Source organism: Numida meleagris, chromosome 2 (assembly GCF_002078875.1).
Source record: "Numida meleagris isolate 19003 breed g44 Domestic line chromosome 2, NumMel1.0, whole genome shotgun sequence".
Classification (NCBI taxonomy): domain Eukaryota; kingdom Metazoa; phylum Chordata; class Aves; order Galliformes; family Numididae; genus Numida; species Numida meleagris.
The window spans coordinates 80,836,253-80,860,796 of NC_034410.1; the positions used below are offsets into that span (position 1 = coordinate 80,836,253).

A 24,544-nucleotide genomic window follows, 5' to 3' on the forward strand; every position below is an offset into this window, starting at 1 on the left:
AAAATGGCGTTTATTGGTAAAAGTTACAGAACTATATAGTATTTCTTATCTTTTACTAGACTGTTCCAGAAGCTCACAGGGGCTCCTGGCCAATTATATTGAATCTCCCGCTTCTGACCTCTTACTTCCAAAAGGCCATATACGGGGTAGTTATACACCTTGTTATGAAAACAAAAAAGTACAGCCTCTCCTGTAGGCCAACCAATAGGAAGCAAATGGGGAAGGGCCTTCCGCGTTACAGCCCGAGTGCCCCGTTATTTGCCTGATACAACATTTCCCCCTCCCTGTGATCAATAAAATTTTATCCCGTAACAGCGCGACCGCAAACATGACCGCAAGTATCTTATCCCTAAGCCTATCTCTTAACTAAGCTATCTACTATTAAAACTCTATCACACACGCATAATATAAATGCATATGTCATTGCTAACTGTCCTAAAACTTACTACAAGCTTTCACACAGCCTATAGTGTTCTAGGCTGATCTAAGACTTCATCATACGCTGTAAGCATAGTTTCTGTAGTGTAGTGGTTATCACGCTATAAACATCGCTGTATGCATCCTAAAAGCAAGGTATGCATAGCATTATAATGATAAGCATTAGAAACCTTATACCTAATCCTCTAAGTATCTATGCAAGCCATGGTCCCAGTCCTCTAAACCAAGTCCATGTCAAGCAAATGGACTCCATGTAGATGACAAAGCACTCAAAGTAACGAAATGAGCCTTGCTCATTTTCCATGCCGCACAAAATGCTGTGCTGGGTGTGCAGCACCAAGGGCTAAGTCGAAAGCAGGTGGTCACTTCGAAGAATGATTCTCGAAGAAATCTGCAGTTCCTTGTCGAGGTCTTCTTTCCACTTGAGCTTGCTGGGCTTAGGTCTTCTCATCTGCAGTTCCTGCAAATAAAGCTCAAGTCCTGACATCCATGGCCTTAAGCCAAGAGATCTGGTGTTGGTGGTACAGTGGTTAGCATAGCTGCTCTATTCTACAAAAGCACATATCACACACTATTCAAATCTTCTAGCATTACATCAAACACAAGCATCGTCAGGTTAGCTTGCTTGACCATCCAGCAAGCCAGTCTTTCTATTGACATGCTAAACGAAAGAAAGATACAAGGCAAACGTAGCATAATGACACAAAATACTGCCAAACCCATTAAAAGGATGAACACTTGCTTGGCCTATGGCCCAAGACTGCAACCTGGAAAAGAGTCCCTGAGGGTCCCATTCTGTGTATACCTGTAACTGATTAGAGAGAATCTTCAACTTTTGCATACTCTGATATATTGCTTTTGAATGATCTTGCAGCTATAGACACAACTATCTGCTCCCTTAAAACTATCAAAATACCTCATTCTATTCTAAGATCATTCTATAGTACAGGGTTATCCCATTGCCTGGGATTCCTTTCCAGGTTTTGCCTTCACAAATTAAGAAATGCCAACTGTCAGGCTAATAACATCTTAACCAAGGATTACTGACAATGAAGTGATAAAACAACACTAGAAGAGCTATTCCCATAAATTCTAACACTGGTAACATCAAATCCTGTTCATTCCCATTTTATCTATTACTAAAATAGAAGCAGCATACAGTAACCTAGCTTATGCCTAATAATTCTAATTCTTAAGGCTGCATTACTAACGCAGGAAAAACACCTACTTCGCCATACCATTACTAGGGTTGTTATAACAATAATACCATCCTGTGAATAGTGCAACCTTTTTCATCACTCACTATAGTATCCATAATACAACAAACTGTGAAACAATATCAATAAGCAAGAAACTTTCTGCCTTGAAATGAGGCTGAATGTATCACACTGAAACCCACATAGGGCCAGTCCCTCACTTAAGATCTCAGGCCGCCAATGCTTCTGTGTGAGGGGTTCATCCGTTGTCACCACGATCAAAATAATTCAATACATAAAGAGACTTTGCTAATATCTCAGCTTGCCTGCTGACAGGTATATTCCCCCTATATCCTTCCCCCTCCCCAAGGACATGTAGCTTTTCCTTGAGGGGGCAATTAGCACGTTCCACAGTTGAGTTGGACTTCGCATGCTGTGTGGCCACGATAACAGTGGAGGAAGTATCTATCGTAACTGCAAGCCAGACGCGGGGAGAGAAATGCGGTTCCCAAGTGAAATCTGTCTGCCAGACCTGCATGGGTCCAAGGCTGCAATGGTTAACTCCTGCTCCTTTCTTAGGTGTAGGATTACAGTGAGAGCATGCGTGAACAGCAACCCAGGCTACAGACAAATGGATGAAACACATTCTTGCCAACGCACGGGCACCCACATAAAGGGTAGAATCGCAAGTCTCTTGAACTGTAAAAACAAGCATGCTGGCTACTCTGTCAACAATAGCATTTCCAGTAGTAAAAAAGCTTGGCACCTCCAAGCTAGGATGTCCTTCCTGGCCCATGCGAGCCAGCAGCCTAGCTGCAAAAGCTGAACCCGTGGCAATGTTACAAAAGTTCAGACTTGATTTTGGATTAAAAGTAATCATGAGTCAGTAAAATAAGTAACAAAGAAATTAATAGATGAAATCTTAAAAAACAAGATCTTGTCTACTTTGAATAAACACTGAACAATCACAGTACAGAAAATCCTCCCCCATTTTAACTCCCAGGTTATTCTTTCCTTCCTGACCTTCTGAAAATCCTTCTAACATATACTACAAACTAGAGTGCAATACATTACGGTATCTTTCTCATAATAACCCAGTGAGAAATTGTTACATTTTAACTATGTACATTTTTTGTTTTTACTCAAGTCCAAAAAAAGTATGGAATCTGGACTTGGCCTACAGCTTTGTATGGGAACTGCTGAGTCATGGCCTGAACCACTGATTGAGCACCTGGAGGAAAGACCCAGTCAGCCCTGGTAGCACAGGTGAAGGCAATTCACCTGTGCAACCAGAAGGGGTGGAGCCTGGCTCCACCCCTCTTAGGCCTCATTTAAGGGCTGACTGCCCCTGAGGAAGGATCTCTTCCTGGAGATCCCTCCTTGGTGGGAGTCTTTTCTTGCGAGCCCCAAATCTTCCAATCCGGGTGAGCACTGTATTTTCCTTCCACCTTTTGTAACGCTATTTCCATTGCGTTAGTCCTGCTTATCGCTACAAGCTTAAAGAGAATCTTTGTAGTATTATCCTCATAGTAGTGAAATTATATACTAGAAGACTTTATACTAGTCTAATACTAGACCAGGTTGCTCAGGGCCCCATCCAACCTGGCCTTGAACACCTCCAGGGACAGGCTGGACAGCCTGTTCCAGCACCTCACTATTCTCACAGTAAAGAACTTCCCTCTGATATCCAACCTAAATCTTCCCTCCTTTAACTTGAAACCATTTTCCCTTGTCCTGCCACTATCTACCCTTGTAAAGAGTTGACTCCCTTCCTGTTTGTAGGCTCACTTTAGGTACTGGAAGGCTGCAATGAGGTCATCCCACAGCCTTCTCTTCTCCAGGCTGAACAAGCCCAGCTCCCTCAGCATGTCTTCGTAGGGGAGGTGCTCCAGCCCTCTGATCATCTTTGTGGCCCTCCTCTGGACCCTCTCCAACAGCTCCCTGTCTTTCTTGTACTGGGGTCCCCAGACCTGGACATAGTACTCCAGATGGGGTAATGCTACAGGCTTGGGGCAGAGTGGCTGGATGGTTCTGTGGAGGAAACGGATGTGGGGGTATTGGTCAATGCTCGGCTGAACATGAGCCAGCAGTGTGCCCAGGTGGCCAAGAAAGCCAATGGCATCCTGGCTTGTATCAGGAACAGTGTTGCCAGTAGGAGTAGGGAAGTCATTGTCCCTCTGTACTCAGCCCTGGTGATGCCCCACCTCGAGTACCGTGTCCAGTTTTGGGCCCCTCACTGCAAGAAAGACGTTGAGGCCCTGGAGCGTGTTCAGAGGAGGGCGATGAAGCTGGTGAGGGGTCTGGAGCACAGGCCTTATGAGGAGTGGCTGAGGGAGCTGGGATTGTTCAGTCTGGAGAGGAGGAGGCGCAGGGGAGACCTTATCGCTCTCTACAACTACCTGAAGGGAGGTTGTAGTGAACTGGGTGTTTGGCCACTTCTGTCTCGTAACTAGTGACAGGACGAGGGGGAATGGCCTCAAGTTGTGCCAGGGTAGATTCAGGCTGGACGTTAGGAAATACTACTTTTCTGAAAGAGTGGTCAGGCACCGTAATGGGCTGCCCAGGGAGGTGGTTGAGTCACCATCCCTGGAGGTGTTCAAGAAACATTTAGATATAACATTGAGAGACATGGTCTAGTGGGTTTATTGGTGGTAGGTGGATGGTTGGACTGGATGATCTTATAGGTCTTTTCCAACCTAGCTAATTCTATGATTCTGTGTTAAAGTGCACTGGTCCCAAGACGGTCCCCTGGGGGACGGTGCTCATTACAGGCCTCCACCTGGACTTAGAATCATTGATCACGGCCCTTTGACTGCAGCCTTTCAACAAATTCCTTATCCACTGGGTTGTCCACCCGTCAAATCCACATCTCACCAATTTGGAGATAAGGATGTGGTGGGGGACCATGCCAAAGGCCTTGCGCAGGTCCAGGTAAATGACATCGGGCTCCTTCCCTTTGTTCACCAATGCTGTCACTCCATCATAGAAGGCCACCAGACTGGTTAGGCATGACTCTTTCCTGGTGAAGCTGTGCTGGCTGTCTCAGATGACACACTCATTCCTCTCATGATCTAGTATGTCATCCACAAGGATCTGTTCTGTGATCTTCCCAGGCACAGAGGTGAGACTTACCAGCCTGTAGTTCCCCGGGTCCTCCTTCCTCCCTTTCTCCCAAATGGGAGTGATGTGACACTTTTCTCAGTCACACAGGACCTCACCTGACAGCTATGACTTTTCAAATATGATGGAGAGCAGCTCAGCAACCACCTCAGCCAGCTCCTTCAGAACCCTGGGATGCATGTCATCTGGCACCATAGACTTGTACACATTCAGTCTCATGAGGACATGTTCCTAGTTATTTCAATCTAGGTTAGGCTAGGAATGTTACATGAACTCAAAATTCAGAGAAGTTTGGAACAAACAACTAAGGTTTATCTCATCAACTTCACAATATAACAGCCTGAAAGTACTTACAAAGACAAAATCTATGTAAAAAATTATGCAATATAGCAAAGCTGTGTGATTCCATTTAAAATAGAGCACAAAAAGACTCAAGTGTAGCTTGAGGTCAAATCACAAATTCCAGAGAATTCCAATCACTACCAAGGTAGCAGATGCGCTTGCTTGCATTGTTAAGAATGACTGAAGGAATGCAGCAAAACTGGCATTCTAAAGAGTAGCAAATCTTTAGCAAGTACTATCCAGCTTCATAACCATAACAGGAATAATTTGTCTTATGCCAAAATTTCAGAAGTTCTCAATGTAAATTTGTGGTGATACCACTAATAAAAGAGATCCACGATTGAAGGTATAGAATGAATTAGGCAGGCTTTTGCTCAATATAGCAACATACTACATAGCTTTTTAAATACTCAGAAATCTCTTGAATTAACCAGCAAGGGTATCCCTAGTTCAGTCAGTATGTAGTACAAAATGGTGTGCTACTTGCAAAGTTTCCAGCTAGCCCCAATGGAGTTAAGTGTGAAGAATTGTGTATCTGAATCACAGCAAGACTACATCAGATGAAATTATCTGTGTACATCATAAATGCAGAGCTCTAATTAACATAACCATATAGAAATCTACGACTGAGCAGACATTTCTTTCAAGTGTGGTGATTCTCTCTCTAGAGATTTACTTGATGGCTAAGCATCAGCTCATATAAATATAATGTAGCATGAGATGACTGCTCTGTGTAGGAATACTGTTACCTTTCCCAAACAAACAAATATTTCTAGAAGTCAAAATGAAAATTAACAATTGCATTTGTTTAAGTTTAAAAGAGAGAGAGAAAGCAATAGTAAAAACATTAAAAATATAAAAATAAATCATATATTGTAAATCACAAACAGGCTACCCTATTCTAGGTTTTGTTTCCACTTTAGATAACTTAACAATAGTGCAGTTTTGGTGACTTACAACACTATGAAAGGGGAAAAAAAGTTCTTGAGTAGATAGACGGTCCTGAGCAAAGTTATGATAGTTGAATAATAATGAATTTGAGGGAGTTAAATTCCATAGTTAGCTACAGGGAGCCACTCTGGTGTTTTAATATATTGACTAGATCCAATTTCTACATAAACAGAGAAATGAAGATGGAAAGGAAGAAAAGGATATTTCTCAAAAGTAGCATGTAGTGTCAGTACAAATGATAAAATAGTTAAAGGTGAGATCTATGAAGGTAAACAAGAGGAAGAAAAAATGTGCTCAACCATGAAACAGAAAATGTATCTTGCCAGAAAACTTCATCACAACTGATATTCTCAAGGAGAGTGAGACAAACCTGGCACAATGAGAGATTTTTTCCTATGGCAAATAACGGTGACAGTGACTTGAAAGACAAGCCATGTTCTGGAAAACCATGCACAGATGTCACACCGTGAAATGAAGAGAATCTTGATCGGTTCATTTGTGCAAATTAGCTAATGGTGTTGACTATGTTTAAAAATAGTGCTTTATAGCTGAGAATTTGCTTTATCAGTCAGTACTTTTGTGTTCTTTGTATCTGTTGTAGTTTCCCTGGAAATACACAAAAATCACTACTTCCAGAGCAACCTAAATAGTTCCAAACCCCACACTGATATAAGGTGTCATGACAAGATGTCCTTGAAGAAAGAGTGAACTAAGCCAAAGATATTTTCAATGCTAAGATTAGCCCTCAGGAATCCCAGACCCTGGAAGTCAGAGAGAGAGTCTGAGGAAGACTTCTCACTGGTAAAGGAAGATCTGGTCAGAGAGTGTCTAGCTAAAATCAATGCACACAAACCTATGAGCATAGATGGGATGTACCCACATGTGCTGAGGGAGATGGCAGAGGTGATTGTGGAACCATCTTTGAATGGTCTTGGGAAACAGGAGAGGTGCCTGAAGACTGCAGGATAAACGGTGTCATTCCAGCCTTCAAAAAGGGCAAGAAGGATCTGGGACAATACAGGCCAGACAGCCTCACCTCCATCTCTGTAAAGGTGATGGAACAACTTGTTCTAGATACTCTCCCCAGTCAATTGGAAAAGAAGGTTATCAAGAGTAGTCAACATGTATTCACCAAGGGTAGTTGAACAATCTGGTAACCTTCTATGATGTCATAACCGGCTGGGTAGATGGGGAGAAAGCAGTGGATAATACGTACCTTTACTTCAGCAAAGTGTCTGACACCATCTCCCACAACATCCTTGTTATGAAACTTAGAAAATGTGGGATAGATGAGTGGATGGTTAGGTAGACTACACATTTCATCATTTACTTCGTTGCCAATTGTATACAGTGCGATTCTCAACATTTTTATTTCCATAAAGATCTATAAAAATGTAGAGGATGAATGATGACAGAGGAAAGATAAACTTCATCCTAGAATTTCAGCTGAAATAGAGAGATACATCTCTGTATATAAATTATCTAATATAAATTTAGGTGATATTTAATAGGTGATTTTTAACTGTAATGCTTTTATTTAAAGTGAATAGGTAAAATGTGGTAACTTGTAAAGAGGTAAGAGCCTATTAAGGCCATGTCTATGCAGGTTTCAGAGCTGCACAATATTAGAGAATCTCCCATTAGCAAGAAATCATTCTGCTTATGGATGGTCCTTTAAATTATTATTATATACAGATTGCTGTGACTAAATTAGCAAGTTATTTTTTCTAGATAAATTAAACGTTTTGAATGAAATCCTGTCTCTGGCAGCATTTGTGGATTTTTTTTCAACTGACTTTGATTGTCCAGAACTTGACCTTCAGTCTTACAATCACGTCTCAGTGCATTTGGATTTGCAAAAGCAATATAAAGATACTTGTATCTATTTGTTTTACTTTCTTATGATACAAACTGTACTTATCCCCCTGAAATAAATTTGTTCGTATATGTTACATTAAGAATTAACTGGTTACTGATCTATAACATTTACTATGCTTTGGGGCAAGTTAATTAAATTTAGATTAATTAATCTGATATAAGAGGCTAAATTGTTGCCTATATACTTTAGAGTTTAGGACCATTATTTTATTCATACTTATTACTGAAAACTAAACCAGATAAATGCTATTTTTAATCAAGCCAATGTATCATAATTATTTCCTGACTGAAGATGCTTGATTACAATTTATACTGTATGTTGCTAATTTATGAAAGACCTTTTAAAAATGGTTTTTACCTTCCATTATTTAAGTAGAGTGTAGTGAAGACCACCACATATGATATTCCGTTCAGAACTTGTCACCCTGCCCGCAAGGACTACTTTCTGTCCCCGGTCACCTCGTCGCATTTACACATCAGTATGATGAGCGGCAAAATGGCGTTTATTGTTAAAAGCTACAAAACTATATAGTATATCTTATCTTTTACTAGACTGTTCCAGAAGCTTACGCAGGCCCCTGGCCAATCATATTGAATATCCCGCTCTGGCCACTCTCTTCCGAAAGGCCATACACGGAGTTGTTGTACACCTTGTTATGAAAACAAAGAAGGACAGCCTCTCCTTCTTACGACACGGGTTCAAGTAAAGTAGGTGAACCAATAGCAAGCATATGAGGAAGGACCTTCAGCGTTACAGCCCGAGTACTCAGTAACATGCCTACTACAGTAGAGGTGATACTAACACTACTTCACAGTTTTTTTTTTCTGTCAACAAACTTGTGATCTTTTTGTTATTTGACAGTGCGAAGACTTGTTTGTTTGTTTTTTTTTTTTTTTTTAATATAGAAAACAAGTTTTCATAGCCTCATTAGTTGGTTCCAGGAGCACAAGAATACTAGTAAGTTTTATGATTATCAAAGAAACAAGAATACTTCCTTTCACCTAAAATGTTCTTCACACATTCTTTCAGAACCTTGGAGACATCCTGGAGCAAAAAAAAAAAAAAAAAAAGTCTAGGAAATAATGAACTGCCTCTTCAATATGCAAACAAGGCACTTAGATTGGTGATAAGGCCAATTTAATATTTACATTTGGAGACAAGGCAAAAGATCTTCACCTATTCAATCCCAATATTTTGATTCAAATGTCAAAAATGAATTTTAAAATAATATTTAGAACAAAATTTAATAAAAAATAGCTCCAACACCAATGGAAAAAAAAAAAAAAAAGAAACCAAATGGTTGAAAGCAGCTAAAATAAGAAAACCAAATATTCTTATTTGTTCTCCAGGTGTCTTTTCTTGTTCTCTTCTATTTCCATTTTATATGAATACATCCTTGAAACTAAGTATGGTTTTAATTTCTGCCTAGTTTAACTGTATAACTTATATCCATCTAGCAGTTGGAAATAGGCATTGAGAAGACAGGTAAAAATGTAGGCAGTTGGATCTGTTCTATTTTCAGTTTCATAAGGTCCAAGTCCCAGCTGCATGTAAAACTTAGGTAGTTTATTCTAGCCATCTAGAATAAAAATTTCCATACCCTGATGCCTTCCTCAAGCCTGTCTTTTATCAGAAGGTACCCACATAATGATTATAACTTTGTATAGAATCCAGCAAAGTGAAGTTTCCTATCCCTATCTCAGTGCCTTGAATACTATGCCAATGAGAATGACTACAGAGGAAGAGAGAAGAAAAGACATAATTGCCATAACGATCCCTCAGCATCCGGTTTCCCTGGGGCACACTATGGCATATTGCAGGAGACACTCCAGATGCAAACACACTTTTATCTTGCTTTATAAAACTCTCAGAGTGACTTAGTCTGCTAAGTGTGGACACTTTTCAAGGGAGGCTTGATTTTAGCACAGGCACTCATTCATCTCCCACGGAGGCATATGATCCCACAGAAGCTTGTCCAAGCTACCAAACACTGAAAACATTTCTACATGTGCCATGCATGTATCTGTAATGAGAAGTTAAGTCAGTCACAGTTATAAAGTGAGCCTACCAAGATTTTTTTACATTGATTTCCCCACAGACAACAAAAAACTCAGACTTTTCAAGAACAGAGAATGTAATATTGGCACACAGGTTTTAAACAGAGAAAATTTAAAGCTCACCACATTCATTTTGAAAGTACAGAATTTAGTCAAAGTTTTTTTCTTTCTTTCATTTGCATTCATGGTCAAAGTCAAGTGTTTCCCACAGCAGAAAGTAGAGCACCATAGCACATAGCAGTTTTCATTTCATAGAAGAATCCTTGAAGCAGAAAGGTATACAGATTTTAAACTTTTGCACACTCTTGGCATTATTCAGTTTTTAATGGCTGGTTATCAGGCCAGTTATAAAACATTTGGCTTTACATCATATAGTATAAGCAAAAAGCTATCAATTTCCTCTTATCTCTACTACTTCTATATACCTATATGTAGGACACAATTTACAATTTGTGAGAATGGGAACTTTGAAACACAACAGGTTTTCCTCACAACTGCAACATTTTACTGCTGACAGACAATAAAAGGAGTTAGGCAAGCTCAACATAAAAATACATGCATTTATAAACTTGAGAATAATCCTAAAATAAAAGGTAATAAGCTGAAAAAAAAAAAAAAAGACACCAAGAAATAAGCTCTAAACCACATTAACCTGTTAATGTAAGGATAAGACAACATTCCTTTCCTCCAACATCTTCTCTTGAACCATGGACAGCACTGTGCCAATGCACACATCAAAGTTATCTTTCGCAGAGGAAGGATCTTTCTCAGTACAAGCTTAGAGATACCAATGAACTGTCATTGTTATTCAGATTCCAGGTGCTGCAGGGCCACATCCAGTGCAATCGAATAAAGAATTATGTCCTAAGAAGGAGCCATAATCATGAACTACACAAGTATGACATGGCTACCAGTAAAGTGTTGATAGTCTGTGACTCTGTGGTAAAACTAAAAACATAACTGAAGGAAGAATGACAAATTTAAGATGACATGAGAGGGGAAAAGGATTATATGAGATGAAGTTTTTTTCCTGTTTCCCACTTTCCATCAGTCAAAAAGATGAAAAAGCAAAGAGGAAAAAAGCACTTCAGAAGAGTTATATTTCCTTTCATCATAAGGTTATATCATTCACTGTAAGAAATGCAGAAAAGACCTACAGAATTGTTGCTGTCCTATATCATGACACTGCAAAATATGCCAACTCTTCATCTATTTCTTTGTGATATTGTATTTTACTTACTGCCACTTATCAACCGCAAATCTAATTTGGCACACAAGTTCCTGAGGTTCCTGGATTCCACAGACACTGTGTCACTTTCCCCAGATCTGCATTTTTAATAGAGGAATCTTGTTTTGTTGTTTTCTTGCCCATCTTTCTCATCTCCTGAAATCCTTTTATTATATACTTCAGTGATTTTTAGAATAACTCTTGAATCAGTATCTTTCAGGCATTACACTCAAAATCTGACATCTTTTTCCTAATCATTCAAACAGATATAAAAAAAATCTCTTAATAAAACAAGAACTTTGTAGAAGTTGGTTTCTTTCCAACAACATTTCTTTATTTTTTTGCCATTTATTTACACTATGTGAATATGAAAACACTCTTTATAGTTATGTCAAGGTCATCTGAAATATCAATGTCATATAAATGCTGATTTCCAGGGAAAAAAAAATAAGTAAAGTTTTGTAAAGTATAAAAAAAATCAAAGTATTTCCTCCTTAATTAAAAATTTGCCATGCTCATCCAAAAATTCAAATAAGCTGTTAAAACATACTATAAGATTACTGAGGTTAACTTGGGTTTCCTGGAAACATATTCACCTTTTGCTCTAGGGCTTGTGCTCTAGAGACAATTACCACATTTTGTTTTCATATTTGTTCATTATTTTTCTAAGGAATGAAAGGAAAAATATTTATAGTTATTTATAGTTATAGTTATTTACTATATTTAACTATTTAACTAGTATATTTATATTAGTTATCATAAAACTTAAATATACGTGCAAGCTCTAGATTGAGGGTCTCTAACTGCATGATTTGTCTAGTATCATAAGTCCAGGAGCAGGTCTATTATTCCATCTAGTTAAAGAGAGGTAAAGATATGAGACGTGTTAGTTCCCCTGATGAAACTATAGCTGGTGTAACTTAGTCTTAATGGCTACTTAAAATTTCATTTTCTTGGAAAACTTAAAAGCTCCATTACAGAAGTTATTCTGTAACTTTACCCTACATGAGTCTAAACTGTGTTATGTATTACTACACGTGATTTTTCAGGTTTGGAAATAGTGATCATTCATTTTTTTAATTGTTTTTCTCTTCACAGAAGGTGCCAGTGAGAATTACCACAATGAACAGGAGTACTTTCCTCAGTTTGTGATACTATAGAAATGTGCCACTGTAAGAATTTATCCTATTTATACCATATATTAACGAGTCTCCATCTGTAATCCATCTTTGTGCATAAATAAAGCATAAAGCAGCAATCCTGATACTGCATAGGAATGACTTTTAATTCACTAGGGAAACATGATGATTACTGTGATATAGAAACACAAATATTGTAAAAAAAATTCTCTTTGAGATTTTTTAAATTTTTACTTAAGCAACAGTTTGGGAAAAATGATTTAATAAAATCCAAAAACAAAATCCCCCCAAACCAATCTGTTTTCAATAGAGTTTTGCATATTTACACAGATGTTATGCTTCTGAATGCCAGTTTCTGTCTCAAAGTAATTTTTCAAAGCCAGTCTGTAAACATGAGTTCAAATGGATAAATGCTAGAGAGTCTTCTCTCCAGCCACTGTCCCAGATATGGTGAGAAAATGTCAATCGAAGCATGAACTACTGCAATTACAAATTTGTTGGAAAAGCTGTAATTCTTACACATTCCAAAAACAATGGTCATACACTTGTAGCTTTTACTATTCATTGCTACCCTTATTTTTTAAATTATTTTGAGTAGCAATAATACTCTTTCAATTACTTCTCCCAGAGGAGGGAAGTGGAAGATAAGCTGGATTTTCTAGGTTAAAGACTTAGTGCAGTGTTAGGTACACAGTGTCATCTAGAGGCCAAAGATTTTTTTATAATAAGTTTTATGGTGAGGGAGGGGCTGTTTGGTTGTTTTTTTTCCCCTTCCCCTTCATTCAGAATGTCTGCACTAACATCTATAGATCAGTGAAGCAGTGTTTAATTCCAAGCTGCACATTAGTGAATGGTCTGTATATGACTAAATTTCTAGGGACAATGTCAAGCTCATGAACTCCTTTCTCCAAGAAAAACATCCAGCACAGGGAACTGTCACTGTATGTTATCAAGAATCAAGAAAGATTATTTAATTGGAATGCATTTGTGCTTGAATTTGGACAGATACTACTACAGTTTAAAACTGCAGATCCATGTCTCCTTTCCTGTTCTTCTAGTAGCATTGTATCAAACCAGCCTTCTGGAAATGAGTTCATCAAGGAAATGATCCATCACTATTATAAAAGTATGATAAAAAAGAAATTTTTGAAAACAGCTTTTGCACAGAGGCATGTGATATAACTAACCAAATGAGATAATGAAATATTTGTTTCAGCCGCAAAATTAATTTATAACCTATCAAAAAAAAAATTTATTCTGTATGTAAGATGGTATATTTCTCATGCATATGTATTCCAAATTCTATTGTTTCCCTTCAAGAATACTCAAAAATAGCACAATCCATCTGCATACTATTATCTAACATGGAGTTAGACAGAGCTCTTCCTGCAAGTCTAAATACTTTGGTTTCACAATTGACATTTTTTCACCTGGGATAGATTTAATTTTCTTCCTGGTAACTGGTATGTTTTTGTGTTTGGATTTAAAGTGAGAATAATTGTTGATAACATACCAATGTCTTTGTTGTTGCAAAGCAGTGCTTACAGAGGGCCAAGGATTTTCAGCATCTCATACTGACTTGCCAGCAACAAGCTAGGGGGGCACAGAATCAGGACAGCTGACTCAAACTTGCCATACCATATAAATTCATGATGAACATTAAAACAGAAAGTTGGCCAGAGGGATGGCTGCTGCTGTTTGGAGACTAGCTGGGTATTAGTCACTTGGTGGTGAGCAATTGCATTACACACCACTTGTTTTGTATATTTTTATTATTACTGTATATTATTATTTCCCCATCTTGTTCTGTCCTGTTAAATTGTCTTTATCTCAAACCACTAGTTGTACCTTATTTTCCAGTTCTCTCCATCATCCCACTGCGGGGGAGTAAGTGAACAGCTGTGTGGTGCTTAGCTGCCTGCCGAGTTAAACCACAACACACACAAAAGGCAAAAACTGGTATAAAGGAAACTGTGCAGGTAGAAGAATTCCAAGCTTGATATAGGCTATCAATTTTCCAGTTTCTGCTGAAAAAAACAGCTGGAGACATGCTTTAAAGGAGTATAGATAGTGCTGTTCCTGAGATAGTACAAGCTTTATCAGACCTGGTTGAGTGGGAGATGATGGCAAAACACTGCACTGAATCAGAAAAATCATGAGACAACTGCATGCTCTTGGGAAGAGTTTGACTCGGTGCCTTTTGAAAAAATAATCTTTCTCCTGAGAACTATATCATAAAATTAGTTAATTTGCTTTGATATATTTTCTGTCTTTAAATAATTTTGACTTCTGAGTACAAACACACTTCCCATCAAAACTGAAATCTAATTTTAAAACCTGAGAAGTTCTCACTCCGTCTTTTAAGACTAGAAAGTCTTTAATGAAGAACTCGTTACTTAAAGAAAGACAGTGCATTTGCTCTACATAAAGGATAAATTTTTGTACTGCAGAGGGAGTTTCTTCTCTTATATTTAATACCTTTAGGATTCACACTTCATTAATTCAAATGATTAACTTCATAATGTGGTACTTTACTAAAGGGTAGGTCTCTCACATTAATATGAGAGAGCATTAGACAAACTAGACTACTTTTACAGTTTGATAGTATTTATAAATTCATCTTAAAGTGATATTTGGAATGACTACCATATACTGACTAGAAATGTTTTTTTCATTTTCCTTTCCTCATACAATGAGGACAGAGCACAGTTAAAGCACAGCAGTAGCTCATTATTTAAAGTTACTAGTTGGAAAACCAGTTACTAGTTCTAACAAGTAGTATTAGGTCTCCTCCTGTAGAAGAGATTTCTATAGAGATTTTCTCTATTTCCTAGTTTTCTGTCTAGTGACTTTTCAATTAAACCCAAAGAGAATACATAAGACACATAATGAAAGGGTTTTACAGATGGTATGATTTTGTTTTTTGAATGCAGGAATTTTTTGTCAATAGCTTCTTCTATAATTCTAGATCGGATATGTTCCTGTGAATTGAGCTTGCATACGTAAAAGAAATATAGTAATAACATAGTTATTTTGCATACTTTTAAACAACACTTTAAAAATGAAAAACAAAAGCTATTAAAAGCCTTAAGATGAAATTTGGGTTTACACAGAAAAAAAAAAAATTATCTCCCAAAATAACAATTCACAGAGGCGATTAAAGGTTATGTGTAAAGGGCATTGAGGAAACTTAACTAGAAAATATTTCTATTCCAAAAACATATATTTGCCAGCTCTCCTAGAAGACTATTATGTGCTGTAGGTAATTGAAAATAAAATAAGATTCACAGAATGTCTGATATTTCTATTTTATACAAAAACACTTTGAAGTTTACAATAGCCATTACATTGTGTCTACAGTATATAATCAACCACTGGCATTCTCCCTTTGTCACTAATGTATTTTAAAAATCCTTCATCACAAATAGTTTTGGAATAATTTATCGTTTCAGTGCAGAATTTCAATGAGACATAGCTGCTGCAGTTCATAGACCAGGGTATTTATTTCAACTTATTTCAACTTTATTTCAACTTGGCTTTTATTAATAATCTAAGTTAAAATTACAGGGAAAATGCCAGTTATTCTGCTCTAGGGAAGCAACACAGCAAGAGGAGAGGAAAGGAGGAGGTTGGACTAGATGATCTCCAGACATCAATGAAGACAAGCAGAGTTAGCTAAGCTCTTCAGCCAGAATAAGTAGTAGAACAGCCAGTTGGAAATTTCAGATTAGCTTCCAAATAATGGAAAGATATAGTCATCTTAAGAATGTACCCAATGTTAAAAATAACAGGATTAGTACAAATTATTGTGGATAAGAAAAAGAAGATTTGTGGAAATACTCTTGGTAATACTCAGTGAAAACTGCTGCATAGACATTAAATACTCCACACATTCTTCTAACACTATGTTCACACTTATGGTGAAATGGGGATAGTGCTCCAAAATTAGCTATTTAAAATTCAAAATTAGTGGGAAAATAAAGTTTTTATTATAATCTTTTATTTGAAATTTAATTTTGACTAGTAATTTTATTAAATTCATTCAAAATTCTATTAGTTCTAACTGAAGCCTGTTTTATTCACAAGCACCACAACTGACGACTCTTTCTCGTATTTTTACCAACAGTATATACTATTGGAATAATAACAGTGTTTCCAGAAATCAGGAAGATAGCTCTTCCAGTAGCCTTGGAGGAAAAGAAAACTTCTCACTCATCTTACTTCTTTTTTTCATAATGGTATCATTTCTACATAACTATGGAAGATAATTTCTATTAAGGTTACAATATAGCACACCTTTTATAAGTTCAGGGCAGAAGTATGTGAAAGGAACAAAAACCATAATCACCATTCATACACTTGTAAAAAATAATATGTAGAAGCTCAAAACAATAGCAGAGTTTTTAACAAACTTTCAGCTATACTTTTAATTGAGACATTGAATGTCACTTTGCTCTTCACCAGAAAGGAGAACTGAAAGTATAAGTGTTGACAATGTGCTCTGTAAGTTAGTTCTAGACATGGTGGTCCTATCTAACATTTTTAAACTCAGGAAAACAGCATTTTCCTCTTATTTGCTGCTTGGTATACAATGTTCTATCATTGTCAATTCTCAGTTTCATTTTACAACTACTTTTGTTGAAAGAAGATTAAATATATATAGTTTTTCATAATGAATAAATCTCTTTACTATCTGTAATGGTCTTATTCTGGTATAGAAGGGATGGCTTCAATTACAAAGGTCAACATCCTAAACATTTTTCTAACAATTGTGTTTTCTGGTGTTTCCATGATATTACATTGTTACCCTTCCACAGAGTAGGATAAAAACAAGGATAACCTTCTTTTCTGAGTTTCACAACAAACCGTTATTTCTTAACATCATTCAATTCCAATCACTTGTATCCTAAATGTTATAATAATTTCGGTAAGAATGCTCCCCTATTATAAAAATTTAGGTGTTGTATTTATGGACTCTGCTGTTGCTTTGTAAGATGCTTTCACTTTTCACTTCATGTGCACACTTCAGAACATTTGGCTCTACATAACCCCGATACTCTAGAACTCACTTAGTTCTTCTTAAAAGATGGAAATGTTTGCACCAGATGAGTCCCATCAATGCTTACACAGGAACAGAATGAACTGAGAGTCAACACATGAATTCCCTATCGATGTTTTAAAAGTCTGGTGTTGTGACTGTTTTGTTTCGTTTGGGTACTTTTTAAAAATACATGCATATATATATTTCAGGCATATGTAACCAAACTGTACTGAATAACAGATATAATTTTATTCATCCTTTCCACAGTGGCTTAGAGGTCTGCTCTTTGACCTTGCAGTTTCACTTGATTGAGAGAAAGGTGCAGGTTTTGAAGTAGCACTTCCTTTTGTTTCCAAGCCACTTATAGCTTTATAGTAGTGTCAAAGATCATTTATACTTAACAAAACACCAATATTGGTAGTTATGATTAAAGCAGGTTTTCAGAAAAGAAAAAAAGCCAGTGACAAACCATAGTATTTCCTTGTAACTTGTGCTAATACACTTCAGCAATAATCAGAAATCTTGACAGCAGTTTCTTGGGACATTTGCTCTCTGACTTGATGGAGCTTTTGTCCTCATTGTGAGCTCATCCCCAGTAGTGTAAAACATCTTTTAAATTGGTAGCATTAATTCAGAAAATTACCTTGTTAATTATTTTGAGATCCTTGATTGTAAAACTCCTTCAAAGTTTTTTGTTGTTGTTGTTGTTTTTTGTAAGCAGATAAAAAACTGAGGATGGGAGGAGGGGAGACTGTCCGTGATCTGAAGAGAAAAACGAACTAATTAAGTGGCATATTTTTGAATTTAGTCCTCACTATCTCCCCAAACTCCACTTGGTCCCAACCTCCCTAGAGAATGGATGAAAGTTAGAAAGAAAGTATACATGCCAGACAGGGCATAGAAATGAATTTTCCACTAGGAAAATTAGAAAGCTAAAAGAAGTATGCCCACTTACGTGTCACAGACTCTTGACCACAATACAAGGTCAGAAGTAGTGGTCATCAGAATCTTGTTGCCACACCCAAGCATAGCATGTATGAAGTAATTATTTATGACATATGGACAATGGCCAAACAACAAATAAACAAAAAAAGTCCACTTCAACAGAGTATAGGGACTGCAACAGCCATGAGATAGTAGCTGCATAAGATTTCACCCCACTGAATCCACACAGTTCTTTTGCATTTAAAGTTCTTTCTATCAATTGCCTTGAATATACATCTGGAATATTTGTTATTTGATATCTTCTGTCAATATTCTTGAATTAGAAGGTACTCTCAACTTGGAGATGGGAAAACACCACTGAGAACCTTTCCCCAGGCAGTAAATAAACACTTAGTCAAACATATCTGCCCTCTGAATCACCGTTCTCCCTTTTTAGCAAACTATCTAAGTAAAAAGTAAGCTCTATTTTTTTTTTCCTAAATATACTAAAAATGCTTCTTCTTGTCCTTATCCTTATTTGCCATGGAATTTACCGTTGATTTTCACTTCTGTCATCAATTGTCTGCATTTCATTACATATAATTTATAACCATCTCTATGAAGCTCTCAGCTTTTTATAACATACTATATATTTTATATGAGAGAGACATTTTTTGCTCCTACTACCATTTCCAGTTAGGCCATTAAGGTTTTATTATGGGTGTATCTGAATGCATTGCAGAAAAGCAGAAAGGCACCTATAAATTATTCAGGTCATTTTAAGTGAATGCCAATAAAATCATCATATACAACAGCATTTATTTTGGAATTTAATACTCAAGTCATTACTCTATTTCTAAGCATTAGTTTTGTAGTGTACGTTGTGGTATAGGTGGATCCAGGTTTCTTCAATTTTCATGCAGGTTAATTTAGGAAACAGAAAGGAGGAAAGCAGAAGAAAAGAGAGGCAGAGGGAGGCAGAGGGGAAGAAGAAAAGAATTCAGTTTCTTTCTCTATGAATAAGCAGTGTGGAGCTTTCTATACATACATTTCATCTCTAGATTTCTAAGATTCAAGGGAAGTATCCATGGCCCATTAAAATTTAGGAATTTCCCTTTGTACTTCTCAGATGTGAGTAAGTTGCTTGCGAGAACTGCATGTGTTTTCATGTTAAATCACTGACCCCTTTGAGGCCTCTCTGTAACTATTAGCTTTCTTTTCATGGAGGAAAAAAAAAAATCACTTCACTCTTAGAAAGATATGCTTTAAAACTCTTCCCTGCCCTCTCTTTCTAAATAGGTTGTTTTTTGCATTATATTTCTTAGAGATGTTACATTATCAAGCACCATGGCTCCTGAGGTACACGATCAGTCTAAAAATTTCTCACCGTTCATTCAAAGAACATCTCCAAAAGCTCAGAAAGCAGATCAACATGTACACAGAATACTCAGACGATCAAAATAGCAGATTACCAATACAAATATTAGTAGAATGGTGATCAAAGTGACAGACAAAACTCTTGTCTTCCTTGTCTAGGCCCTCAGAAATTTTTTACCATTAAAAAAAAGCTTTCAAGGAATCTTCTAGCTGTGCTTACATCTTCAATAGCTTATAATGGAAGAAGTTAAAGCGAACAGCATAATTGCCAGAATCAAAAGAGAACATGTCTAATATTGCACTGTTCAGTCAAGTGGGTGAACAAATGAAGATAGATAATGATGAATTAACTCTATCACAGTGATGCATTAATTTTAGCACTCCAACTAGTATTTTATGAAAGCTTTTAACTTTTCTCTATCTAGGGTCAGAAACAAAAAAAAACAGGCATCATCAGATTACAAACACAAATAGATTATCTCTGTAAAACACCTATAAACATCTCAGATTAGACAAAAAGTCTTCAGAGAAGAAGGGATTCCCTAGGTTCCTCATCCTTAGACTAATTTCATCAAAATATGGAGTGACAGTGGCAGCAGAAAACTGTTGGGTATGACAGCTAGGAACAGGCAGTACTACCTATAGATGAGAAGGGCTATGGTACTGATTTCCTGATTGAGTGAGAAGGAGCACAACTGGCTGCCTGTGTAACATCTGGGACACTACTTTGTTGTTTGGATGTTGCTGTTTGGATGTTGCCTAGAATGGAACAAGTAGTCTTAATTCCTGTTTAGAACCTCTGGGTGTTACTATAAGTAATGTATTAAAAACAGAATGTATTTATTTAGAATAGGGCAAAGAAGAAAACAAATATCAGCACTCACTTTTTAAAATGAATGCAATATATGTAATACATGTAACACTATACAGATTAACTTATTTGGTTGAGCAACCAAGAAAAGGCATTTGTGTCTAGCATATGGTATGTATAGTTTCCACAATACTGCAACAAATAAATCACTGGAAATTAAATACTTCTTCAGGGATCTCATTCACTCACAACATAATGCTGGAACTCGCAGAGAAATACCTAAGATTAGGCAGCCCATTTTATGTAGGTAGCTTTAAAATAAAATAAAATATGAATTTTTAATTATTAAAACAGTTCTTGCTACAGTTGGCAAACTGAAGTGTGTCACAATATGTTGGTGAGCAATTTGTTGCTCATAATTATTAATAAATACAGCTTTATTGCAGAGTGGCTCTACCAAAGAAAATGTTAACTTAATTGTCCTAAACCAGTTTACAAGGACATAAAACAAGAAATTCTCAACTAATAACTAGGAATAGCACATCAGTGCACTCAAACTCCCTTTTTATCTAGCGTCTCTTCACTGATGCATGAGGAATTACTGCAAAAGTTGGCATACCTAACTTCAGGACTGTGTGCTGATTATCTTTTATCATTTTCACTGTCACTATCTAGACACCCACGAGGTCAAATTCTCAGCTAACTTCAAAGTTAAAATCAGCTGCTGATGTAGTAGCTCCCTTCCTAAGGAATTCAGTTTTTAACTCATTAGTGATTCAGAGTTTAATTTATATCATGACTATTAATTCTTTAAGAGCTCAGAAATCTGTTTTCTTTCAAAAGTTTGCACTAGGAAAGATTTAAAAAAAAAAAAAAACCCTGGTAAAAATAACTATGAATCAAAAAGTAAATCCATAAAATGTAACTGCCTGGTGTACCTTCACATGCATTTCTTGAGAATGGTTGGGTAGTAGATTTAACTTCCTCTTACTAGACAGAAGGAATTGAAAAGTCTGCAGGAGTAATTGAATTGTCTCAGTTATTTGTAAAACAGTCAGAAGATACTAATCTTCCTTAATTTACAGAATTGACTAAATTAGCAAATGAGCTGAAGGACTGGCAAATTTGAACTGGTTTCAAAAAATCCTCTGTTGCTTGCAGAGTTCATGCCTTTATTTATTTTCAAATATCCTGTGGCTAGATCCAGTAATTACAGGACAAAAACATTTCTAAAATTTTGGGAAAAACAGTAAACAAAATAACTACCTCCCTAAACCACTCTCAAGAAAGAAAATGCTTTGGTTCCAAAGTGGCTTCACAGCTCTTCAATGTGAATATCTTATGTTAACCTGTGAGCTGAAAGTAGTAGCACTGAAGAAAGACATAACTTGATTTTAAACATGCCAGGGATCGCCTGTTTATTTCATATTTCCAATTTATTTTGGCTTATGCCAGCATTTGTCAACAGTTCTGGTTGGCACGGCTCATTTCTCACTTAGTTCAATGCCAGCTGTGCTGTAAAGTAACTGCAAGTGGAAAGAATTCTGAAGGTACAAACACATTTGTACTTTCCATGTAAGAGTGTCTGAGACACAAAATTAAGTACAAACAACTAGGTACTCTTCATATGTGGATCATAGAAAACAGGCTGATAATTTGCCTGAGAGACTGACCAGAACATCCTGTTCTTCACTGTGATCTCTATAAAGGAATGTGTTTATCTACTGTAAGAACAGAAACAAAAAAAACCAAGTGTGTAATAGAATACAATTCCCTATGGCCACCCTCCACCCTTTTAAAAATGGTAAATAGTTAAAGAGTGCATTTTTCCCATTCCATCACAAAACATTAAGTTGATATACTACATGGGAATCACAAGAGCCAACGGGAACTACAAAATAAGCTGCACAATATTAAGAAATTGACAAGGGAGAAAAGTACATCATAAGACGAGTGAAATCACTGTTAAATGCTGCCCATGGAATATGAAGAGTTGAATTATGTTTCCTTCATAACACCTCTCCTACCATATTAAGATAAGAAATAACGTTTCTAACCCTAGTAACTGGACAAGCAAGATATTAAAAGATTCAGAGATTTCATTTCTTCTTCTTCCTATACTGCCATACTCCAGTAAGAACTTGACCCAAGAAAAGCGCAGATAATATTGTTGCCAATACTTTTTTCAAAAAGAGAACTTTGTTCTAACTTGCTTACAAAATAATTGGCTTATCTTCAAAGCTATTCCCAGCTACAGACAATATCCAGGTACTTGCCCTGCCACCTTCACTCTTACATCAACTGTTGGCAGTTCTGTCACTAAAAAAAAGTTCAAACCCTTGGCCAAACCTGTGGTAAGAGTTCTGGTCATGTGAACCACTCCCCACACTTCTTCATGACAGGAGTTAAATTACCTAGAGCTTTGAAGGAGGTCTGTATGCAACTGCCATCCTCTTCATGCAGAAACCCCTGCAAAGACAATAAATATCTTTTATATTTTAGAAGAACAAAGTTTTATTTAAAGGCAACGCAAAATGAGAATAAACTTTACAAAGAAATCTCAGATGATGTGTTCAGGCAGAATGGCACCACAGGGAGGACAACTATCACTGCTCTTTCTTACTGTGTCCTTGCCAGTGGGTCTTTGCTGCCTGGATTGATTTCAGGCGAATCAATGACTGAGCTGCTGCAAACGCTATACAGTCCTCTCTAGAAAAGGTTCCTTAAGCACGAAAACTGTATCTCTAACTCTCGGTAGTCCATTTTCCCAATCTGAGAAATTTCTCAGCTTATAAGTTTCCAGCCCAGTCTGCTGCTGCCTTCCTTTTCTACAGCCCATGAAAACCTCTCTTCCATATAACCTACAGCTGCTTCCACAGAAAGAGAAGTCTTACGTTCCTTCTGTAGACGCTGTCCTTATCTCCTTTTTAATTTTTTTTAATTTAAAATACCACTGCATTGAACCATGAATCAAAGACAAAAAATTTTTCAATTTCTATAATAAAAAAGGTCCATCTATTTCCACATATCCTGTTACTGTCATCCAGATGTTTTAGTTGCTTTTGTTGTTACTGTTGTTTTTAGGTATTCGCAGAATAACCTGTGTCCCATTATCGACTGATAGCCACTGTAAGCATAGATGTTTCTTTCCTTAATATTTTTTCTTAATTAATCTCTTCTTCAGGTTCAGACTGGCTAATGATATTCACCATAGAAGTGACTGAATCACTGAAACACTCATTCTGAAATCAAACTTTGGTGGCTCTACCAAACCATTGTTTCTTTTAATAAACGTAACAGATAAGAAGTATATTTATTTATTTGTTTGATTGATTGCTTTTCTTCTGTTTAGATTAGTTCTGGTAAGTCAACATTTGACTAGCGAGAGATAATGTTTGATAGCTATTGCAAAATTAAACTCTCTACTACACACTTTCAGTTTTCATTATACATATGGGTACATTTTTTTACTAAACACAAGCTTAATGTATTTCTTGACAAAGAGCAAATTCTACTAATAAAAAAAACAAGAATGTGAAATTCAGGGATATTTATGAATTTATGCAGTTTTTTTTTTCATTTTTAAATTTAAGTAAAGAAATAAATAAAGGTATATGGATCTCTCCTATTCTTCCCTGGCCCATGTTTTTCTATCTATTAACATAACTACAGATTGCAGGCAGGATTTCAAGGGGGAAGAATATGGATTTGTAACTTGGAACTGCCCCAAGAGTTGTGTGCTGGCTCCTGCCTTGGTCTGGTAATACCAGTAATATATGGAACTCAATATTCTTTTTATGGGGAGCTGAGCAGGAGTTAAAGTACAGGTTAAAATTGCATAGATGTACACAAGACAAAGTAAATTGCAAGTAGTTCTCTACAGTTGTTTCTTAAGATAAAAGAATTTCTGAGGCAGTTTCTGAGATCTCACCAGGCAAACAATCAAGTATGTTGTTGGAGGAAATCCTGGAACAGATTACAATATAGCAAAATTGAAAAATAAAATTTTGACTCAGTTAGGAGTGAACAAGGTACCTATAT

At 36.7% G+C, this 24,544-nt stretch overlaps 1 long non-coding RNA gene across 19 annotated transcripts in view; it reads right to left on the minus strand.

Moving 5' to 3' along the window:
- The window catches only part of LOC110394271, a 177,906-nt gene that overhangs the window by 126,794 nt on the left and 26,568 nt on the right, over window positions 1–24,544 (minus strand). For all 19 annotated transcript variants that reach the window (XR_002435495.1, XR_002435492.1, XR_002435505.1 and 16 more), the window contains exons 3-4: window positions 22,918–22,972; window positions 18,035–18,153 (exon numbers count right to left, since the gene is read on the minus strand). This is a non-coding gene — a long non-coding RNA (uncharacterized LOC110394271). The remainder of the gene's footprint in view (window positions 1–18,034; window positions 18,154–22,917; window positions 22,973–24,544) is intronic.